At 41.8% G+C, this 20,129-nt stretch overlaps 1 long non-coding RNA gene across 2 annotated transcripts; it reads right to left on the bottom strand.

The window, feature by feature from the left end:
• Positions 1–1,262: 1,262 nt before the first annotated feature.
• LOC123639553 lies at positions 1,263–19,995 on the bottom strand. 2 transcript variants are annotated; one of them, XR_006735755.1, is made up of 5 exons: positions 19,643–19,995; positions 14,452–14,523; positions 10,779–10,825; positions 5,217–5,253; positions 1,263–1,613 (listed from the first exon to the last, which is right to left on the bottom strand). It is a non-coding gene; the product is annotated as an uncharacterized LOC123639553 (long non-coding RNA). The 2 variants fall into 2 exon arrangements; XR_006735756.1 differs by having other exon boundaries at positions 1,551–1,570.
• Positions 19,996–20,129: the final 134 nt, after the last annotated feature.

The following is a 20,129-nucleotide window of genomic DNA, read 5'->3' as shown; positions in this document are numbered from 1 at the left end:
ATGAATTAAAGGCTTAGATGTAAGACCTGAAACTGTAATACCACTAAAACAAAACATAGGGAAAAAGCTCCATAGCACTGGTCTGGGCAGTGAATTTTTTGGATGTGACCTCAGAAGCACAGACAATAAGAGGGGAAATAGACTAATGAGGTTACGTTAAACTAAAAACCTGCACAGCAAAGGAAACAATCAACAGAGCAAAAAGGGAACCTACAAAATGAGAGAAAATATTTACAAACCATACATATCATAAGGGATTAATATCCAAAATATCTGAGGAACTCAATAGCAAGAAAACAAATAGCCCAGTTAAAAAATGAGCAAAGGATTCAAATAGACATTTCTCAGAAGACATACAAATGGCCAACAGGTATATGAAAAAATGCTCAGAATCACTAATCATCAGGGAAATGTAAATCAAAACCACAATGAGATATCACCTCACACCTGTTAGAATGTTGACTGTAGGTGAGGATATGGAGAAAAACCCTTGCACTTTTGTTGGGAATGTAAATTAGTAGCCATATGGAAAACAGCACAGAGATTCCTCAAAAAATTAAAAGAAGTTCCATAATCCATCAATCTTACTAATGGGTATAAATCCAAAGGAAATAAAATCAGTATGTCAAAGGCATATCTGCACCCCCATGTTTGTTGCAACATTATTCATAATAGCCAAGATATGGAATCAACCTAGGTGTCCATCAGTGGATGAATGGATAAAGAAAATATATATACATGAAGGAATACTATTCATCCATTTAAAAAGAGGATTTCCTGTCATTTGTGACAACATGGACAAATCTGGAGACCATTATGTTAATTGAAATAAGCCAGTGACAGAAGGACAAATACTGTATGATCTTACTCATATGTGAAATCTTAAAAAGCTGAATTAATAGAAACAGAGTAGAATGGTGGGTGGGTACCAGGGACTGGGAAATGTTGGTCAAAGGATACAAAATTTCAGTTACGAGACAGAAGTTCAAGAGATCTATCATGGTGACTATAGTTAACAATGTACAGGCACACCTCAGAGGTATCTCAGGTTCAGTTCCAGACTCCACAATAAAGCAAATATCATAAGCAAGTTACACAAATGTGTTTCTCAGTGCATATAAAAGTTATGTTTATGCTACAGTATATGATAAAGGTGGCTTATAAAATTAGTAGAAAAAGTGGATCATCTAATAAAAGTAAAAAAAAATTAAGAGAAAAAGAATTCTAATGTTACTAGTGCCAGGGCTTATGGCACCTGCAACTGTCTCCATAGAAGACGCACTGACTCTTTGTCTTGTAGTAACTAAGATTTTAATGACCTGATACTTCCACACTGTGGGAGTCACTCAATTTCCTCATACAAACTTGACAGAGAGGATAGCTTCAAAGATTTCACATGTCCCAATAATACAACAAACGTTCAGTTGTCTTCTTGAAGTTCATTCTCCTTTCCTTACCATGGCAGGCAGGACAAAAGGGGCAGGAGAGTGGTTTCCTGATGCTTATTTTTTTCAGGGCTGTTGCTTCACTTGGTAGTCACAGTCGGGCTCTTCAACATCACTACCAGCATCTGATGTATAGAACCCCAGTAACCTATCAGCAAAACAGGGATCCTAACAGAAGAACATCGTAAGTAGCAGAGCTATTCTGAAACAGACCTTCCCAACTGGTGTGCCATGAATGGGTTACCGATGTACCAAAATATTAGCTTTTAGAGTCACAGCAGGACTTGGGGGAGTCGAGCTCAAGGCCTAGTTGCCTACAGCAGACTGTAAGCAGCCTCCTTCATTTAACCAGTGCACTGTACAATTATCTTTTTCTTTGAGTGCCATTGAAGTTTAAAAAGTTGGGAAGCGCTGCTCTAAGCAATTAGCTGGGAACAATGAGAATGTGAATAATATCATTATGCAAACACAGAGTCATTTGGTTTAGGGAAAAGAATAAATTGAAAATTCCAGCAGAGAATGGATGGGGGACAGATTAGTTTTTTTTCTGACTCTTTGAATTCAATTCTGTTTCCATATTAGACTATATCATTAATATGACATCAATGTTAGTATCAACCTTCTGCAACTTTTACTTGTTAAATACTCCTCTACACATACTCAGATAAGTTACAGGAGGAATGAAGAGTTGAGACATAGTCATAAAACAACCAAAAGAAAAATTAGAGGAAAACATTTAATACAGGTCTAAGCACAGAAATAAACCATTAAAAAAGTTACATGTTTAGTTGTATTAAAATAAAAATTACCAGTATATACAAAAATTCTAAGAAGAAATTAAAAGACAAGGAAATGTAAAGATATTAGCAGCATGTATGATTGCAATAATATTATAAAAATTATTCTAACATAAAAAGACTAGCATTCCAATAGAAAAATAGTCAAATGACATCAGGAGGTGGTCCACAAATGAAGAGCTTCAAGTGGCCGATAAATATATGAAAAATTCAGCCACAGAAATAAATGCAAATTAATGAACAATTGAGATAGTATTTTTGCATATGAAATTTGATAAATTTGACTTAAGTTTAGGGAACATAGCCCCTTATATAACTATTGGTTGTTTTGTAATGCGATGAGCATTTCTGCAGGTTAATTTGGCAATACATACCAAAAAATGTTTTAATGTTCATGCCATTTGACCTTGTTTTAATTTTTACAAAATTAATTCTGAAGAAATGAATCAGAGATGACATGAAGATATATGAAAACATATGCTCATCATGGCTTTATTAATGTGATAAAAATTACAAGCAACAAAATCTATAGATATGGGAATAAATTAACTAACAGATTATCATGGAATTCTGGAAAATCATTAAAATAATGTCAGAAGAATATTTAAGATGTGGAAAGGAGTGTCTACACACTGCTTAAATTGTATACACATTATTTCTAATATATTTCAGTTAAGACTCTGTCAGCTGGAAGAGGCACCGTTATTTTCTCTGGCTCCTAAGAAAACAATAACAAAAATGACACTCAAGATGTCGATTCTAATAGAAGATACATAAAGCTAGAGTCAGGGTAAATGAGAAATAGACCTGTCTCCAGAAGGGGCCAGCAAAGAAACTAACCAGTCCTCATTCAGACTGTGGTTTCAATTCCCATTAACAGCATCAACCAAAAAGCTTCAAGCGAAGAGAAAAGTTAAAGTGTTCACAGTGATGGTTACCCTGAGGAAGAAGACAACTTCAATCCCCTGGCAGAAATGAACCTTAATGTAGGTACATAGTAATTTTTTTTGTAACTTTGACAATGATTTTAAGATACATTGATTTTGAAATATATTTCTTTATCAGAGTTGTTAAAAAGTAAAAAATTGTTTGTCTAGAATGGAGTATATTCTATACATACACTTGGAAGGAAATACTCCAGAATTTAGCAGTGAAAACCAATCTGTTGGATTACATTTGTATTTTACAAAATTTCTCCATGAACATTTATTACATATATTTAAGTGCTTACCTTAACTAGGATTCCCATAATTGTCTTATTTGTCTGTTTGTGTATTTATTTATTTATTTATTTGTGATAGGAGCTCATTCTGTCACCCAGGTGGGGTGTAGTGGCAGGATTCATTGTTCACTGTAACCTCAAACTCCTGGGCTCAGGTGATCCTCCCTCCTCGGCCTCCCAACATGTTGGGATTACAGGTGTGAGCCACCGCGTGCGGCCTTTACTCTGTTTTTAAAATTTGTTATCCTCTGCTAATATATTTTGAATCACTGCCAACCTTTGGTAATGAAACTCAGACATTTAGAATTTTCATAATTTAAGCACTTTGGAAAAGGGATATGTTTATTCTGGCTGCAGATCCCTGGGCTGTATTGTTAGCAGGTGTATAAAAGGTCTTCAAATACACCCTCTGTCCCTCCATCGGTGGGGAGGAGGGGAAGGAGTGGTTAAGAGCACTGTCTCTAGAGTCAGAACCGTGCTCCAATTTCAGCTTTGACACATACTGATAGTGTGACCTTAGGCAAGTTATTTAAATAGATTCAATTTCTTCATTTTGAAAGCAGTAATAATTCTTCTGTCAAGAAAAATGATATAATATAAAATGCCTGCCATATAGTATCACTGTTACTATTTCTGCACTGGTCTGTGAGACCGATGACTTGGTAAATTATATTTTTAACATCCTTTTGCTGTTCTTCACTGTGATCTTCCCTTAACAATGCTCACACATTGAGGGACTTTTGAAAATGCATCATCTCTTAGTGCTTCCTTTTTGAATGGCATATTCCCTATTCCAGCAAATAAAAAAAGGGCTGCACTCCTGACTAGCATAACCTTGATGCAAATACCAGACAAAAAGGGAAAATTTACAGGCCAATCTCACTGAATAGAGATGCAAAAATCCCAAACAAACCAATATGTCAGCAAACCAAATCCAGCAAAAATAGTAAGAATGACAAATCATTAACGAGCTGGATTTATTCCAGGAATGCAGGATTAGCTTAACAAAATAAATGAAATAATTATGATCATCTTAAACAGATACAGTAAAAGCATCTGACAAAATTCAATGTCCATGCAACCTTTCATTAGAAAGTAATCTTAGCAAACTATTGGTAGGAGGAAAGTTCCTAAATCTGATAAAAGATATTTATCACAAACCCGTATTAAACATCATATTAATGGTGAATTTTCTGGACTATCCCAATTGGGTATAGTTTTAAATGCCCAGAAGTTTTGACATCCGCCTTTATTTCTAAAACTTGGTGCTGCTTTTCACTATTAACTGTTTTTGTTCTTTTAAGGTGAATGTATGCTCCCTTTTTGATTGGCTTTGAAATAGTATACCTTGTTAATCTTTCATATCTCCTAATTTATTCATTTTACTATTAGTTTTCCTCAACTATTGTGTACAAAACTTCTTCCTTTTATGCTCAGTACTTCTGCTTCAAAAAGGCAAAAATCAAAATGTAATTTTTTTTCCCCGATGTGAATAACATTGAGATCAGATCCCAAGTATGACGACGTTCAAGAATTATCATCATTGCAACTAGGGTAACGTCAGTCATTAGGGTGGTGTCGGCCTGACTGGAATGGACTGGCTGTGCATTCCAATGGAAGGTATTAACCTTGAAAATTGTTGTCTGTCAGTCCTGTGTTATTAAAATATTCCTGAATGTCCCTCTAAACATACAAGCTAATATGATCTTTTAACCATAAGAGTCTTAAAAATTAACTTCACATGATGCATACCTTGTAACAATGTGGTTTGGTTGTATGGTGGACATCCCTAGAAGACAAGGAGAAATATAATGGGTGAGAAGCAGACAGTGAGCAAGAGTGATTGTTTCTCTAAGCAGTCCTGTGGCTTGCTGAATCCGATTCTAAGATTTAAAGAGGTAGCCACGAGCCTTGTTGAGTGGCCATGTATACCGATATTTATTCATTGTGTTATGAATTCTACATCCTTTCACTTTTAAATAAGCCATGTTTTAATATATCACATTTAAATAAAAGCACATCTTCAAAAATAACATTGTGTCATATCTAAATAAAACTCAGTCTAATTATATAACAATTTACCATTTTCATTTTCCACTCTGTTTTAATGACATGGAAAAATTCAAAATAGCTTTTTTTGGTTTTCCCCAAGGACAGCTCAATATACTTAAAACACTACTTAGTTATAAAGCAGAGCTTTATAAAGATACTGATGGAAGAAATATTGCCTGTGTAATTTAAATATTTGGAGAGAGTACACTATTTTCATTATGTTCAGAAAAAATATGTACTGTAATTACATTTTGGTATAATAAAATGCCATATCCTGCTATTAGAGAGACTGGTACAGTAAATTCCTATTTTCCTGGAATAATTATTAAAGATATGTCCTGATCAATTCAATATTCCAATTACCTAGGATTATCATAACTGAATTAAAAGACAGCTGCTTTTCAAAAATATAATAAAATATTCACAGCACAACTATGAGGAGCTGAATTTAATCACTGATGACTCAAGAAGCAACTTAGAATCTTGCTATGCCTCATTTCATGATGAACCTCACTACTGTAGTCTAAAACTGTGAAAATTCTAGCTACTTGAGTTTTCTGATTATTTGGATTATGAGTAAGCAATGTATTTTGGAAAGGTCACAAAAGCTGTGTCATATATACTCTCATGTATTTTCCTATTAATCTTTGCCACCCTGTTATGGGTTATGGGCATTACAGAAAAGAGAGATCAAAACTTATCTCCTTATCCCTTCCCCTCAGCTGGAAAGTAGACATGAAAATTACTCCAGTTACTCTAAAGCAGAGTTTTTCAAAGAATAATATGTGGACCTCCTGTCTTAGAATCATCTGGAGTACTTGTTAGAAATGCAGATTCCTGAATCCTTCACCAGACCTGCCGAATTACTGTATCTGGGAAAGATCCCAGGATATTATTAACACACTCTTCAGGTAATTCTGATTTTTAAGTTTGAGACCCACTGCCAGTTTCTGGATCTGATATCAACCTAGGGAGGATCATCGGAACAGCACCAAATAATTCTTCCCATGAATGCTGATACAGGAAAAAAGTGACAAAGATCAAAATGGGTGTGCTACTTCCCACAGAGTACAAGAGCAGGAAATAATATGTTATTCCATCAGGCCAAAGGAATTTTAGAGGCAAAGTTGGAAATAGTTCAGAGCTACTTCATTCATGTTGGTAATATCAATGCTTACTTAATATATAGCTTTTCCAATATATTTTTCCTTATTGGCATGAAATTAGCTGAGCCCCATTTTTTCACTTGGAAGATGTTTTTATTGTTTCAATGCTTTGCTTGTACTTAGAATACTAAATGTCTCTTTAGTGTTTCTTTTTACTAGATATCTTGGGATTTTTAGAGTTTTGGTTGTGATACAATTACATATGTTCGCTAATGAGAACCAATTTTACTTGTAGTTCCTGTAACTGTTATCATTGGGAATGGAGTATAAATGGTTTTTAGAAGAAACCATTCTATTTTTATTTCATTTTATGCCACTGTGGGAAGAGAAGTGGCTAATAATTTTATTTGATTTGTTTTCTCTGTAAAAATTGAAACACGTATAAATTCTACCTGAATCACCCACATCCCATTTAAAGGGTCAGTCAACAACATTTATTAAGTACCTCTTACACTTTAAGGAATCACAAAAGGAGGAAGACTATAGATTCCTTTACAAATTTCTCTATTACTATGGAGAGTTCAGTCAGGATCCAAGTCTTGCCAAGTCCTCTGCCAAAATCTCTACTACCCAGGAATTTGCAAGACTCACTTTGGCTTAGAGGCCAAAACCTTCACTAAGCCATGACGGTTTGTTGGGAGCGGTCTCTGATTACGGGTGAGCACATAGCCAATAGAATCATTGCTGGGAGCCTTGTCAGGGCCCTCTACCAATCACTTCCCGCCACGACTACCTGCAATGGTATATAAGCCCACTGTCCTTCCTGTTCGGGGTCTCTCGCCATGTAACTAGACTAGATGCCTCATTAAACTGCTGTTGGAAGAACTCCAGTTTGTTGCGTCGTCCTTGCAGGCGAGTGCGGCGCGACAAGTGGTGCCGAAACCCGGGAACTTCTCGCACCGGCGGAGACGACCTCTTTGGAGGTGAGTTCAGAACCACAGCAGCTGGGGCGGCTTTATTTTGGACCCCTGCCCTCTTCTGACGCCGGCACCGGGTGCTTGTGACCTACCCCATGGGGAACTCTCCTAGTTGTCACCTGTTGCGGGCCCTGCGGGGTCTTCTGGCCGCCCGGGAGCTTCGTATCCCTGACCGTGTCCTGCGCCATTTTGTGCAGGACGTGGACCGGGTGGCCCCATGGTTTCTCCACTCGGGGTCTTTAACGATTCCGAGTTGGGATAAGCTAGAGCAGGACCTTCGCCGTGCCCGAGAGTCTGGTCCCCTTTGGGAGTGTGTTCTCCCTGTGTGGGCACTGGTGCGCTCCTGTTTAGAGGACGACCGTTGCAGCGGTCCGGTCCGGGAAGGTCAGCAAGTACTCAGTGATTATCAAGATAGTATGTCTGAGAGAGGCAAAGTGGGTCCGGCTCGGCCGGGGCGGCCGAGGAAAAGGCCGAAAAAGAAACGTAAGTCCGCGGGTAAACAGGAACGGCGGGGACGCCCGCCGCCCGAAAGGGACATGGAGGAGGTGGCTCTCAAAATGGCCTCCCTCCACATGTCGGCTTCCTCTTCTTCCTCTCGTCCTTCTTCTTCCTGTTCTTCTTCATCGTCTCGCTCTTCTTCCCGTTCGCGTTCTCGCGAGGCGGAGGAGGGGCTGTCTCCGCAGGAGAAGGCGGAGCTGGAGGAGGCGGCGGCTAGATATGAGGCGGAGCGTAATCGCCCGCCCCCGTACGCTACTGCCCCTCCTTTTCCCGTTGCGGGATCCGCCCCTCTAAATATGGAGGGCGGAACCTCGTTTGTGCCTCCCCGAGCTAGAAAGAAGATACAGAGGGAGTTTGCTTTCCCCGTCTTTGAGGACGCTAATCAACATCGCTTTCACGAACACCTAGATTACAAGCAACTAAAAGCTTTGGCTGAAGCTGTCAAGGCTTATGGGTGCAATGCCGCTTACACCCGTGGCCTACTGGAACGGCTAAGTGCGCATGCCATGACCCCCAGTGATTAGGCGTGGAGCACCGCACGGGCCTTCCCTACAACCCCCAGGCCCAGGGTATCATAGAGCGTGCCCATGGCACCTTAAAGGCCTATCTCAAAAAACAAAAGGGGGAGACGGGGACGAGCCCTTTGGGCTTACGTACCCCTAAGCCTGTGCTCTCTCTCACCTTGTTCACTTTAAATTTTCTTTTGCTGGATGCTCAGGGGCACTCTGCTGCGGACCGCCACGCCAACCCCGGTTCCCCTTTATCAGAGCAGGTCTTGTGGAAGGATGTCCTGCTTAACAAATGGAAAGGCCCGGATCCGGTTGTGAGCCGGTCCAGGGGAGCTGTCTGTGTTTTCCCGCAGGACACTCCTGATCCAGTGTGGGTCCCGGCACGCTTAACGCGGCGAGTGCAGCGGTTGGCGGATGTGGAGGATGCAGATGATGGGGCGTCCGCTGCCGGGGATGCTGCTGCTCCTGACCTTTCTGCTGCTGGCCGCATCAGTGACGACGGACCGGCGCTGGGCCATCCTGTCGGTGTTCCCGAGACCGATGCCGGTGACCCATGATGCCCAGATCTTCCCCCGGCTGTTCGCTACTAATGCCTCTTTGGGCCTTGCCAATCTTACATGGAACTCCTCCTCAACATTTGAGACGTCGGTCCACGCTATTCAGCAGCGTAATCTGTCTTTCCCCTCCACACCTGTTTGCCTCTGGCCCCCTTTTATCTGGATCACTGCTACTTCCTCTGGTCCTGGTGTTCTCAATTGCTCCACGGCAAACTGCTCCTATGCCCGTTGCTGGAATGCCTCCAGCCAGTCCATGGCAATTGTTGCCCGTATGCCTCGGCATATTCCTTGGCCGGTGGAGGCTCCTAGCTTCTTGACCCTTTTCCGACAGCGAAGAGATTTTGGCGTTACTGCAGCTGTAATTTCCACATTGGCAGTGACTGCCGCACTGGCAGCCGCTACGGCTGCAGCGGTAGGCTCTGTTCAGACAGCACAGACGCTGAACAACCTATCGGCATCTGTGGCTATAGCTCTGGACACACAATCCACCGTTAACGTGCATCTGAAGGGTGGTATCATGATACTGAACCAACGTGTGGACTTGGTCCAGGAGCAAATAGATGCCTTATGGCAGCTGGCACAGCTGGGCTGCGAATGGCGTTTCACAGGACTATGCATTACCGCGGTACCGTTTGATAATGCTTCCGCCGCGGCCAACAAGTCTCGTCAATTATCTGCTATGTTGACAGGACACTGGTCTAGTCAATTTACCGCCTTGACACGGCAGTTGCAATTGGAGATCACCCACATTAACTCCACACGCCTGGACTTGACAGTGACCAATGGTCTCTTTCCTACATTTCAGTCAATAGTCCGAGGACTTCGGGACTGGGCTGGCCTGGGGTCCCTAGGGTTCATGGGGATCCTGGGAGCAGGTTTCGTGATCTGGGGGTTCCTGCGCGTTCGTGCACAGCGCCGCAGGGACCGAGTGGTGGTTACCCAAGCCCTAGCCGCCCTCGAGTGTGGTCAATCCCCTGGCATCTGGCTACAAATGTTACGCTCCGAAGGTCAAGACCGCCTCCCCTCTCGCACAGCGTGACATGGCCCATGCACTCTGAGGGGTTTCCCCATTGCACCAGATTGTGGCGTGTCACCCCCTTACCAGCCGTTGCACCTCCCAGAGTCTCTGCTCATTGCACGGGAGACGGTGGCCTTTGCACCTGCTTCAGGGACTCCACCCCCCTGGATCCGGACCTTGAGGTTGGAGTCCCCAAAGCTTGTGTTGCAAAACAAAAGGGGGAGCTGTTGGGAGCGGTCTCTGATTACGGGTGAGCACATAGCCAATAGAATCATTGCTGGGAGCCTTGTCAGGGCCCTCTACCAATCACTTCCCGCCACGACTACCTGCAATGGTATATAAGCCCACTGTCCTTCCTGTTCGGGGTCTCTCGCCATGTAACTAGACTAGATGCCTCATTAAACTGCTGTTGGAAGAACTCCAGTTTGTTGCGTTGTCCTTGCAGGCGAGTGCGGCGCGACAACGGTTGTCCTTACTTTCTCTTCCACCTTTTGTGGCCTCCAGTTTCACTGTGGGCTGTTCTTGGGTACTGTTGATCATCAATTGTGAATCATAGTCTGCCCCTGTATCTATCAGAGAAGTGAGTTGAAACCATACCTCTTTCTCCTTGCTGCTTTCCGCTCCACAGAATGAGACACCAGGGCCTGGTGAAGGCAGTTCAAGACAGAATTACAAAGTAGAATTGACAAGGGCTAAAGTTCTACAGCTCTGTCTGGGTTTTTCCTTGCATCACCCAAGGGAAGTTCCCAAGGGTTTTAAGCTTTCGCATGGAGACAGTGACCTTCCTGAATGCTCCTGCTTGACCTGGCTGCAGGTTCAAGTTACCTCCTCAAATGGATCCCCTTCTGTGAATCTTTCAACTGTTCCTACTCCTCCACTGAAAAGGGCCACAGCCTTTCTTCCTCCCCATCCATGCCATACACTATCCAACCAAGAAAGGCTGCAGACTTGGGCTGCATGGGCCACGCTGGAAAAAAGCATCCCTGCCCGAGCTCTCACACATTCGTGTGTGCACTTTTGTGTGTAGGTGGGGTATGATGACTGAACTGACTGTGGGTCCTCCAATCCATGCTTCCTAGTCAATATTCTCCCCCGTGGGAACTCTGAGCCTGAGGTTCCTTTGCCGATTAACCCATACATTAAACATGCACACGTGTGCGTGCACACACATACACACATTTGTGTAGATTGTGTTGTATAATACCAAACCCATATCAAGAATAGAAAATAGCTGCGATATTAGTAACGGTCATGCCCCGGCTGCAAAATAAATAGATCTGTAAAGACAATTTTGACATCCTTACCGATTTCTTTTTTTTTTTTTTTTTGAGACAGAGTCTCGCTCTGTTGCCCGGCTAGAGTGAGTGCTGTGGTGTCAGCCTAGCTCACAGCAACCTCAAACTCCTGGGCTTAAGGGATCCTCCTGCCTCAGCCTCCTGAGTAGCTGGGACTACAGGCGTGTGCCACCATGCCTGGCTAATGTTTTCTATATATATTTTTAGTTGTCCAGATAATTTTTATTTATATTTTTAGTAGAGACGAGGTCTCGCTCAGGCTCGTCTTGAACTCCTGACCTCGAGTGATCCACCCGCCTCGGCCTCCCAGAGTGCTAGGATTCCAGGCGTGAGCCACCGCTCCTGGCCCTGATTTCTTAAGGATCCACAAAAGAGCTGGACTAGCAACGACTTTGTCTCCTTTTCACACTGGTCACATTGCACAAATTTGCTTGTTTGTTTGTTTCAGAATCGCCTCTGAGAGAAATGTGGGATGGGGTGGAAATGAGTTTACCAGTTTCTGTCTTGGGCTGCAAGATTTAGCAAGTAAAAACATAAAATGCCCAGTTAAGAGTGAATTTCAGGTAAACCGCGAATAATGTTTTAGAGTAAGTATGCCCCATGTACTATTTAAGCTATACTAAAAAAAAGTTGATTTTTATCTAAAATTCAGATTTATCTGGGTATCGTGCATTTTATTTGGCAACTCTATTCCTACGACATCTCCTTGTTTTTCTCTCGTCACCCTGCTGCCATTTTAGGCTAGGGGTCTTCATTACCTCCGACCTGGGTATCTGCAACACCTACCTGGGTGGCCTTCCCAACCCTACTCTCCTCTTCCAGTCTGCCCCACTGCCTACTGCACACTCAAACTTTTTAGAAGCTAATTTCATCAACTTTCTCTTCCACCCAAGAAATTATAATGACTCATTGCTTTCCAATGTGATTTTTTTCAATCCGTGTGCACTTGTCTACAAATTTTGTGTGTAGTATGTAGAATAGTCCCCCCCTTACCCTTGGGCAGATACATTCCAAGACCCCCAGTGGACGCCTGTAGCTGCTGGTAGTACTGAACTCTATATAGACTATGTGTTTTCTATACAACATACCTATGATAAAGTTTAATTATAAACTAGGCACAGTAAGAGGTTAATAATAACTGATAATAAAATAGAACAATTATAACAATATACTGCAATAAAAGTTATGTGAATGTAGTCTCTCTCTCTCTGTTTTATTGTACATAATATTTTTGGAGCACGGTTGACCATGGCAACTCAGAAAGTGAATCTGTGGATGAGGGATGACTACTGTATGTGCAATTTTATGGGAGATACTTAATTTTTATCAGAATCTCAAGGAGGTTAACTTCAAGATAATGTAAAGAACTGTGGCTTATACCAAGAAATAAAAGTGGGTGAATTTAGCAAAATGCAGCTTGCCTCAATCATGACTGTTGCTTTAGACATCAGTAGTTTGAAGGTCCCTCATTGTATCACTTGGCTCCCACCAACATCTCACAGAATAGGTGGGGCAGGTATTATCACTTTCATTTCAAAGTTAAGGTGACCAAATCCCCCCAAAAGTGAAGTGAATTGCAAAGTCACATACAACCATTACATGGCATAGCTGGAGTCTGAACAGAAACCTGCCAACTGCAAGTTTATTTATTTCCACCCTCACTTTTATCACAGCCAACTTTAAAAAATATAACCAACATTTGTATAATAATTTAAACAACAGGTTTAAAAGTGCTCTGTGTATGTTTGAGCCTCACAAAGGTTCCTGTCCATCTCTGAAGAGGTATACTTATTCCCTTCTGCCTGGTGGAGCTTGCCACTTAACTATTGTTAACACACCACAAATATTGGGTGTTCGGCCATTTGACCTATGGGTATGGTTTTTGGGTGTGGTCACAACTGGTGGATACAGCTGCATTCCAGTGCTGCTGTTCCTCATAGATTTAGCGACCATCTTCGGGTAAATTTTAGAGTTTGTAAGTCATAAAACAAAATCACTTCTAATATTTCATGTTCACTCATTTAAAAGAACAAGAAGGGTTATGCGTGTATGCTGTTTTGGTTTTAAATAATTTTTGTCTTTTTCCACAAACCAAATGTATTCTGAAAAAAATAAAATAAAAGCTTCATTTGCCTTCAGGCTCCATGTTTGCCTGATTTTCTTCCTTTCTCTCTGGCCACACCTTCTTAGTGGCCTTTTTTGGCTTCTCTCTTATCTGTTATCAGTCCGTGGACTTTTCACGAGTTAAGTACTGTCTCTGTGCTATACCCAGCCCAGACATAACCCTATACTTGCGATTTTTATATTAAATGGTCTAGTTGAACATTATCTGTGATGTTCAAAAGCCATTTCAAACTGAACAGTCCAAAACTGATCTGCTAGATCTGCTAATATATTACACCACCAGTTACTTGTAAGTCTTCCTGATCTCAGAAAATAACGCAATTCTATAATGCTCAGGCAAGCAAAAAACATTAATAATAATAAAAGCCCGGGCGCGGTGACTCATGCCTGTAATCCTAGCACTCTGGTAGGCCAAGGTGGGAGGATCACTTAAGCTCAGGAGTTCAAGACCAGTCTGAGCAAGAGTGAGACACCGTTTCTACTAAAAATAGTAAAAATTATCCAGGTGTGGTGGTGTACACCTGTAGTCCCACCTACTCGAGAGGCTGAGGCAAGAGGATTGCTTGAGCCAAGGAGTTTTAGGTGGTTGTGAGCTAGCACGATGCCATGGCACTCTAGTCCTGGCGACAGAGTGAGACTCTGTCTCAATAAAAAGGCGGGGGGTGGGGGGGGGGGAGGAAAAACATAAAAAAGAGTATAGAGACATTCTTAACTTTTCTTTCTTTCACATCCAACATTTGGTCTGTCAGCAAATCCAGTGGGCCCCTCTTTTCCAAATATATCTACCATTTAATCACTTTTCACCACCTCCATTGCTTTACTTCCAGCTCCAAATCACCGTCATCTCTCACCTGGATTATTTCAAGAGCCTCCTTCTGTCTCCCCTTCTGTCCATACGCTCCTTATCAGAGCAGCCAGAGTTACTGTTAAAATGTAAGTCAGATCATGTCAGACTGCTCTGCTTAAAAATCTGGGATAGCTTCCCATCTCACCAAAGAAGCCAAGTCCTTATAATGGACCCATAAGACCCCACATGATTGCCTCAGAGGCCACATCTCCTCCTGCTCTCCCACCCCACCCCCTACTGCCCCTTTTTACCCTCTTGTCCCTAACCTGGCCTCCTGGAGTGTTCTCCTACACAGAGGCCTGCTCCAGCCTGGGCACGGCCTTTTCACTTGCTGTTTCTTCTCCCGGATTTTGCATGGCTTGCTTTCTTCTTTCAGGTCTTTGCTGTTACTTCCCCAACACTTTTAGCAACCTTCTCTGCTTTATTTTCCTTTTTGGTTTATTTTTCCTATTTTCCTATTTTCTTTCTTTTTTAAAATACTAAATATTTTATTGATTTATTTATTGTCTGTCTAGCACATGGTAATCATTCAGTAAATACTGGAATAAATGAATGAGTAAAGGCAAAGATGGTTTTCCTTTGCTGAAGGTGTTTTTTAAACTGCATCATATATTAATATTTTGATGGCAATTCTAAAAGAGGTTTTCACAAAACAGTTTGAATAATGATTCAAAAGTGTAGCCGTCTAATATGATTACTTTGAGGAAGTTAAAGCCTAAAAAGCATTTGTAAAAATACTATTAGTAACTTTGTGTATAAATATACAAAGTAATTTTGAAGAAAATATGTGTTGAAAAGATTACTAAAACTGAAAAGATTTCCTTAAGAGGCGATTATGAATACAAATGTAGGACTGATCTGTGAAGAGAAACTATGAGTCACTTAAGACAGAGGAAATCATATCAGGTAAGGCTTAAAGGCAAACAGTGACTTTTTAGTGATGAAAGTTGGTAAACAATGATAAAAATTAATAATATTAGTACTGTATTGACATCAACTTGCCATGTCCTAGCATGGGGCTAAGTGCTAAGCAGCATGTGTGGTAGGTACCTTTATTTTTCCATTTTATAGACAAGAATATCAAGGCTTAGGTAAGTTACCTGCCAGTTGTCCCACAGCTTTCATGTAGAGGCCACAATTGAATTTAGATCTGTCTGATGCCAAAGCCCAAGTCCCTGACCCCTGAGTGGAGTTGCATTTTACATGGAGATTGGGCTCTAACAGCAGCTCACAGGGTGAACATTAGGCAAAGGTAAAACTTCTAAAAATCCCTTAAGGAGGCGCCATTTTGAAAAACAATGTACCATTTCCCAGGAAGCCCAACACAGCCAGAGTTTCCTCTACTACTGGACCAGATTGTACTCACTTTGGATGAACAACAGATAAAAGAGCTGTTAGAGACAAATTGTGTGAAAAATACACACCTTTAGACATTGTACACATATACCATGGGGTGAGATGCTTTCAATACAAGAAACACTAAGGAACAGAGACTGAGTGAAAGAAGAGTAGAATCAAATCTCCCATCAGAATTTTCCTGTACCACTTAAAAAGTTAATTTTTGCCCCCTCCCCCAATTCTGTGTGTATATGTAGTTGATTTTGTATATACCACTTTACATTATACAATCTGGCCAAAGCCACGCAAGCAGCCTTGCTGGTCTAGAGAGGATTACTTAATTCTTCTTCATATTGAAAATCTTGTTAAATATTTATTACTTGCTCTAGCATATTCAAAGCCAAAGCTGGTAGAATCGGGCAACACGTCCATCTTAGGAATACACACTTCAAATCTCTCCAAAGTTGATCAACAAAAGGGATGGCTTTGACTGTGTCAAATAAAAAATTCCATCATCTGAGGTGCATTTCACCGTAAAAAGAAGAATAATGTTCACTTTAATTCAGCCTTCCCTGTCTGTTTAGGAGTTCGGTTTTATTTCCTGGTAGAGTTCTTATTTTAATGCATTTGGTGACTAGGGCCTGGAAGGGTGTCATGGCACTGGAAATTCTTTTTCAGAATCTGAGAGAAAAATTCCAGTGTCTCCCTAGCCAATCAGTAATGACTTTGTGTCTCATGTTGTTGAGAACAGTTCTTCCCAATTCTATTCCCACCACAGCACACTGAGGCATGCTCCACCAGTATCAAGCATGTTCTCAGCAGGGGTGACAGTGATAACACTTTAATTCCCAGGATACGGAAGCAGAATCTGGGGAGTTTAGATTGAGTGTAGTCTGAAAAATCTTCCTCTGGAGAGTCTGTTACATCCCCCTAAAGGGTGTTACTCTCACTCTCCAATTAAGCATTCATTGGTTTAGAAAAATGGCACTTGATACATGTTCATTGCATTTATATACTAACTTAGAGTTACCCTCCCGGGCTGGGGGCTTTTGAATAGCATCTAGTCCTAATGTGCCCAGTCTCCCATGTGCAGTTGTTGGCATCCATCCACGATGTTCCTTGGGGTATGTGGAGTAGGGGCTGTCCCAAAGCTTTGTGCAGTAGCTGAGGGATTTTATTAAAATGCTGAGAATAGTGTGTCAGCGACATGACAGCTTGGATGCCTATCATGCTTATATACTCCTTTTGAAAGAGGCTGCAAGCACAGCCCTGTAAAAAGGTAGCAACACAGTCTGTTTTTTTAGCATATGCGGCCATGTTCTGTGGTATGTGACCTTTCCATCTTAGCCACAGATGAAGATCTAGGAGAGGGCACCTGGCTCAGGAGTGGGCCAATCTATAGGCTGCTCAGTGGCTTATGAGATAGACTCATACAAAACTGGTGATAGAATAAGATTTCCCCCCTCTTCCCCAAGGCATTTGATTATGAGATATATGGAGAGAGTTGGCAACTGGTTGTGGGAGCAGAAGTGGAAAGACAGGCAGAGAGACAAAGAGCTGTGGTTGTGCAACTTGAATCATGCATTGCTGTGTTCTGAAGACATTTCATGGGGAGTTGGAGCCGTGGTGTACTAGAGCTGGCTCTATGCTTCTGAGAGCTGGTTGTGTGCATCTCTTCCCCACTCTGCCTTCAGAGACTTCTGGTTGGTGGCAGTATTTATGCCACACAAATTGGTTAATGCTACAGATCAGGCCCCTTCCCACCTTCAGTCCAGATTTGGCTGTTAAATGTTTACCAGCATACCACTGGGTTGGGGGAGGGATGGTATAGGAAGCAGGGGAAGCAGTTACCTCTGCTGGGTCCTTTGCCTTAAAGTAAAAAAAACAATGTTTCAAGTAATATGTTAACATGATTGTTATTAAGACTATAATGAAAAAGACATTAGGGAAAGCATTGTGAAATATCTGATGAAAATATCAGTGGTTGAACTACAAAACTCGTAGGAATGTGGTCAGAGGGTGGTACCTTTCTTGTTCCCCCAGCTATGAAAGGCACAGGCCCCACCCTCCATGCCCACAAAGGATGATCTGACAAGCTGGTTAAGCCTCTGGTCTTATTTCCAGACAGATTCTTTACCTCTACTACTGCAGGTAACCTGAGTGCAGACCAGTTCCTTGTAAAACTGCAAGAGCTCAACAAATACGGTTTTTGAATGCCACTCTTTTTTAAAAAAAATCTAGAGATAATAAGACAGATTACTATGCTAAAAAGTGTATATGCACTTTGGAATGAGATTTTAATTCCAATACTCCTTCACCCCTTCCTGGTAGCAAAATATTACTTATCTATGCCTCAGTTTCCTTAGCTGTAAAATAGAGATACAAGTAATAAACTCAGAGATATTTGTGAGGATTAAATGAAATGCCAGGTGTAGAACATTTAGCACAGTGTCCAGCACTTACTGTATGCTCAGTAACTTGAGTTCTTTTCTTCCCTGCTTAGCGTACTTATTCAAACCTTTAGAATAACTGTTGGTGTTGCTGATAGCGAAGTCATCAAAGTTGATGCAATTAACTCTCCATTTATATTAACATGAGTTAGGTGTAATGACATTGTGTTCTTTATAATTTTACATTTTTTGTTGTTAAGATCATTTAACTAAAATATTTGAAATATAACCATAATTATTAATATTACAATCCTTTGAGACATGCTTTTCTCTACACTTAGGGAGCTCCTACATTCCAGTCTACAAATGGTTGTGCTTATTTTATTTTTGTTTTTAAACAAACATTTGGACTATGGGCAAAGAACTTTGCTGGATGTTGTGGGGGAAGTAAGAAAAACAGATGCTTGTGTAATACAAGGTTAAATATATAAAAAAGAGGAAATAGAGCAAATACTGAACAGTTTCCTGAGTATTTCCTTCCAACTATCTAGGTTCCCGGTACCATTTATGTCCCTCACTGTATTAAAATTTATTTACCATTAGTTTACCCAGGTCATCTACCCTCAGTCCCATTCATCACTGCCAGTACCTGAAGGGTGAAATCTGCCCATTTTCCAGGTATAATTCATGGGATGTGATGTTTTCCAACACCAGATGTTTTGAGCGTAGCTACTTGCAATGGACTGATGTTTGGCTCATGGGCCTTAATATTTTGCCAGAATTGAATTTGTTTTGAAATAAGGTTTCTGATTTTCAAATAGAGCATTTCCAAACAAACAGTGTGATGTACAAATTACCATCACTTTAGTTCATGTTAGAAAAATCCACATTCTAAATCTGTTTGACATTTACCCCTTAAGTATTTTGCATCAATAAATCATTTCTGTAGCATCTTAAAATGTTCATAAGTAATTACATAACATCTTACATCTCCAGGTCCTGTCCCATTAGTTTGGAAATAAATATATTATAGCAGTTAAGACACAATTATGTTGTCTTAAAAAGCTAAGGGTCATTTGGACTCGATTACCTTAGGAGTTGTCAGTGCCAAAGAAAAGTCAGGCAACTACAGGCTTGGGCCTGTAATTAAACATCTGGGACTGACATTTTGCTCATCAGAGGTAGCACCTTTTGAATAAATTTCAACATTGCACTTTAGACAAGGTACAATAAATACAAAACAAACGTGTGGGGAGTGGGGGATGAGGGGGGATAGATGACTAGAGGTTGGAGGTGGTGGAGAGAAAGACCAGAGTAAACTTCAGCATTTAGCTGGTGTGAAAAACTATTGTTCCATCAGCCTGCCTTGACTCCATATATGGTGTTCAAATGTAAGTTCGGGAAGAGCCCCACTGCAGTTTTGGCTAAGAAAGCACACACACCCTCTGGGGTAGAGGACCCACTCACCTGGAATGCAGGCGGGTGGTTTTATGGATCTTAACGCCGCTCGGTACGTACAGGATGGCCCACCTGCATAACCGGCAGCGCCGCTCCTGCCCCACTGTCCTACACTTACAGAAGCATTTGCCAGAACTGGAATCCCTTCATTACCAAAGCTCTCAGCCCCCGACACGTCTTCCCACAGGTCCCTGGCTCGCTGTCCAGTCTGCTCGTGGTGGTCTCTCCCTTTCCCACCCTTTCAGGGGTCTCAGGTGGAGCCTGCGAGGTGGGTGCTCGGCTCCGCTCTTGGCGCCCAACGCTGGAAAGGGATGCCCCTCGGCAGAGGAAGCCCCTCTCCCGGGCGCGCTAGGCGGCGGGCCACCGGCGGCCTCGGGGCGGCTGTGCGGGAGGAGGAGGAGGATGCAAAGAGGAGGAGGAGGAGGAGGAGGAGGGAGTTGGCGGCCGCCGAGGCCCGGGCAGCGGGCCCCAACCGCGGCCGGCGCTCCGCGGTCCT

Source organism: Lemur catta, chromosome 6, assembly GCF_020740605.2.
Source record: "Lemur catta isolate mLemCat1 chromosome 6, mLemCat1.pri, whole genome shotgun sequence".
Lineage (NCBI taxonomy): Eukaryota > Metazoa > Chordata > Mammalia > Primates > Lemuridae > Lemur > Lemur catta.
Note: the sequence above shows the minus strand (reverse complement) of the source record. Positions and strands in the feature narration are given on the sequence as shown.